Genomic DNA, 5000 nt, shown 5'->3' with positions numbered 1-5000 from the left:
GACGGAGAGACGAAGCCGGCACAACAGCTTTCTTTTCAGAAAACTAAAACTAGTATGTTTTCCACTATTGAAGTGAAAACATAAAAGGGTAAAAAAGTGAATGAAAAAGACTATAACACAAAAAGATGAATGAAAACACAATTTCATTCTTTACACAGCAGGTAAAAAAATTAGCTAGTAAATTTACCATGAATTGTAATACAGTATCACCTCTACTTTATATCAACGTTCAAAAACATCGTTCCGAAATTTTCAAGATCCAAGTTAAAATCACGTTTACAACATAAAGCCGAGTAACAAAGAAATCAGAAATAATTTCCACGGCAGGAAAGTTGTTTAACCTTAATCTGGATTCAAGATAACCCAGAAACTCACCAAAGGGTGATTGATCAATTAGGTTGCATAATTATTTCATGCTGGCTAACAATCGAATCTACTATGATCGCTAACTTGGAATTTGCTTTCCGAAAATTTAACTTCAAGAGATAATCAAGCTTGAAACTATCACGGTGAATCTGGATGTAATTTTAATCATTATCCTTGAACTGAGAACAAAATGATTGAATTTAGGAAACGGTCCAGTTACATTTTTTTAAATAAAGCGTGTTTGTCATCACCATTCCTCTAAGTCTTAGAGGAAGATTAACATACAACAGACAAAGGGACAATATTTAACAGAACCTGGGTCTAGCTTTGCATTTCAAAATCTTACCCATGAATGTGTCAAAAGCAATAATACATTTTTCATAAGGTTCATGATGGTAGCTGATTTTCGATTTTTGTACAACCACAAATATTTTGCTTCTGTATTTCAAATAAAATAAAGGAAATTCCTCAACCAAGGAATACGACAAAGATGTCATTTAAAATTGGCTGGCCTTCATTACCAAACTTCAAAAATTAACCTCCTAATTATTTTATCCAATTAGTGATAAAAATGCACAAATTAAAAGAGCATTTTTAGGACAAATTAACCAGTCATTTTTTCGGCTGGTTTTGCGATAAACATTTCAGGATGACCTAATAATACAACCATTATAGTTACCGAGACTGCACGATATACAATAACAAATTAAGTCTTCACTGTATTTCAGAGAGAGAGAAAAAACTTATGAACGACTTCCTCGTTGAGGCCTTCCGGTTTATAGTATACATTTTCTGTCTCCCCTCTATTTCTCTCTCCCTTTCCATCTTAGCTGTGACTCACAACAGTCGACTAACAACTAAGTACACTATTCACAGCTTAGATCAACAGAGGAACACTAAATTTTAGAGAAAGCTACAATTCGCCCCGTTCGATCATCAAACACAGATCCCTCAGTTTGTGAGGCGGCGAGCACAACACTGCGCCTTGAGAGAGAGAGAGAGAGAGAGAGAGAGAGAGAGAGACCTATCACAGACTGCTATTCAAACAACCGTCATCTGCGAGATACTGCAGGATTGTCCATCCACCTACACGTCAATAAGAACCTACAGTAGACCTCATTTCTTATACATTCCCCATATATTTCCTTGACCTAAGATTATATAAAGTAATATGAACAAAAATATCTCATACTAAAAGGAACTGGGCAATACTGCACTTTTCAAGGGAGACACATAACGTTCCATCACAGAAAAACACGTTTGTTGATGAAACTATGAAAATTTATTACATTAGCAATTAGAGCACGGCTCTTCATGCACGGGGAAGTTCCTCGTTTACAATGGGGACCAAAGTAGAGCCGTAGGGCATTTCCAAACCCGATAGATAAGGGGAAAAGTTAGGCTGAGGAATATTCGGATGAACATCTCACACAAACAAATCTAAAAAAACACACACACACACTTATGATAATGCTTAAAAAACAAAAGTTACGATGAAACCTAAACCAAGAATATCAGTATCGGACAGAAAGGTATTAAACTTTTACATCATTAAATGATTACGAAACTTGTCCTACAAAAACTGAAGTGAACACAATATCGCTAAATATTAAAAACATCACAGTCAGCTTTCATAATAAAACAACTGCACTAAGTAAGAATGATCTAAAATACGGAAAACTTGAATACAAGAGCAGCTGTTGAAGAGTGTAGACAAGATAAAAGGAAATCAAAAGGTGATCACACAAGAAGTGATGAAAAACTCTAGCAAATCAAAAAGAGAAACAAAAGAGAATATATACAATGATGAGAAGTCGTTTATTGTTCTGAATAAAACATGGTTCAGAGAATTTATGTGCTCAAGTGTCGCCGGCACAGCAGAAATACAAAACCTACAGAGGACAATATGAGGCCGTCCTTCAGAAATGAGTCACCATGGGACAGATCTTCGGCAAACTTCTTAAAACGCGAACGACAAAGACAATGTTTAGCCTAAGATGTAAAAAATTAACTTTATGTCACTAAAATTTATTTCTACGACGCACATTTGCCTTAGGTTTTGGCCCATTGTATTTCAGGTTTTGTTCGGAAATATTAATTCGTTTTAGTGTTATCAATCTCCGTCTGTCAGTTATTTCCTTCTTTCTGAATTCTCTTCTGTTATGTGGAAGGATACTGTAAAATAAAAGATAATTGCCACTGAGTTTCCTTCCAATACATGTTTTCTCAACTGGAATAATAATAATAATAATAATAATAATAATAATAATAATAATAATAATAATAATAATAATATTCCGACGTTTCGGGAGTCATCACTACCACTGAATGGAGGCAAGGCACCAGGGGTACATGCAGGGAATATTTACACCAGAAAACGGGTTTAAGAAGAAGGGGGCGGGGGCTATGCAGAGTGACATTCTTTTCAAAGAAGTTTGTCTTAAAGAAGGTCTTCTTCCTAAACAATAATAATAATAATAATAATAATAATAATAATAATAATAATAATAATAATAATAATAATAATAATAATAATATGTATTCCTCATTCACTCCACAAGTCAGAAAGCGGGTTGACAACCAAGTTCTAAAAATGCTGGTTTATAGCACATAATATTCTGAAGGAGAGCCACTATTAGGATCTAGCAAAACTCCATTATCAAAGCAACCAACACTTGCTTTAATATTTAAGCTTACATCCTTTAAAATAAACTAGTAAATATTGTAAATAAATGGAGAAAAGACACAGGTTTAACGGCGGTAAGTGAATATATTATGAATATAAAGAAGAGAAAAAGATTTTCCCCCGAGAAGGGGTGGCTCCAGTGGAAAAACATGAAATGGTCACTGAAATATTCCCACTACTAACTACTGAACACTCCCACAGCGTCAGACAATTCCCAGCCAACAAAGAAGGCTCAACAGGATGCCGTCTAACCCTCCCACAAAAACATACATACATGCATGCACACACACACACAGTGTCACTCACCTTGGTCTTGTGTACACTCTCTTCCTAGGTATCAAGTCTCTTCTGTTCCAATAGCTTTTCACTCAGTCTGTGCATCACTTCCTAGGTTTGCCTCCACTTCTTACACTAAATTTTTTTCGCCATTGCAGCAACATCCATTCACTCCACATGACCAAAACACCTCAGATCACTCTGATATCACCTTTTCACCTATGCAAACTTTCACATCTTTTCGTCAACACATAAACAAATTTCTCAAAATTGCAGTTCTCCTATTCCAAATATACTACAAATAACCAATACATTCAAGTTACATCAAACGTTTATGCTACTTACTCACAAATTACTTACATAGGCGTTTCGTCATAAGCAACTGATGCATACACCTCCTTCCTTGATAAAACCCACAGATCTATTTATTCTTAATTCCTCTATTATATGCCTTACTCTCAAAATCAAAATACTACAATACCTTAGTGTTATATTAAAAAAATTCTAGGGTCCTGTAATTGTAAATCATTTCTACCGCCACTCCATCCATACACACATGCATGTGTGTGTGTGTGTGTGTGTATGTATATATATATATATATATATATATATATATATATATATATATATATATATATATATATATGCAAAGGAAGGTCGAAACGGCGTTATATTTCTAGCAGCAACCCTTGCACGAAAAATCATGGTTCTGTCAGCACACCAGAGAACTATTTTTGCAAGGAATCTCTAAATGAGAGCCAATTAGGCAATATAGTGTTCTTTAGGTTCCGGTTCAGCCCAAAGGATGAGTGTTCATCTTCTTCAAAAGTTTCCATAACTGCAGAAACGATCTTTTCTCTAGCGTCCGTGAACCTCGTGACAGATTTACGGTGTTTATTTTGTAATAAGATAAAAATAGCAGATTTAATGTGCGTATCTTCTCTGATATCTAACTTTCTTCATGGAAGGTCTTTTCCCAGAGAAATACCTATAAGACTTACTAAGATTCTGTTGTATTAGGGCAGCTAAAAGCAAAAGGATTCTTTCTCCACAAGGTTTCGTTAATCTTCTTGATGCTATCCAGGTACGGAATTTCTATTTCACTATTTTATGCTCCTGGCCTCTCATTAGGGGACGAAAAAAAATCTAAGACGCTCTATAAATCTCCTTTTCAATGATGCGGGCGGGGTATAGGAGAGAAGACAGCTACTCACAAATTATTTTGGATTCCGTATTCTTATGTTCAAGGAAACAAATCCTTAGGGTGCCTAAAAAATTATTTGCTTGCCAGTTCAACCTGTACTGGGATATGGATGAAAGACATTTTAAATGTATATTTTGTATGGGCAGTCACTATGAGCCTGTAATTTGCAATAGACCTAATTATTAGCACATTAAAGAAAGGAATTCCGTTATCCATTCCAATTCTACTTTCAATCTGATGCTCGGTACAAACTTATCTAATTAGATATAGGGCGTATTAAAAAAGTTAATAATTTCATCCACGTAGCTCATTGGGACCATATCTTCAGACTTTATGAGGTTATAAATTTTTATGCTTTCAAAATATTCCACACATAGATTTCACAGATATGGCTTAGTGTACTGCGTTTGCCCGCAACCGAACTTCTGTCTATAAAAATGACTTTTAGATGAAGTACAATTATTGGAA

This window comes from Macrobrachium rosenbergii, chromosome 4, assembly GCF_040412425.1.
Source record: "Macrobrachium rosenbergii isolate ZJJX-2024 chromosome 4, ASM4041242v1, whole genome shotgun sequence".
Lineage (NCBI taxonomy): Eukaryota > Metazoa > Arthropoda > Malacostraca > Decapoda > Palaemonidae > Macrobrachium > Macrobrachium rosenbergii.
Note: the sequence above shows the minus strand (reverse complement) of the source record.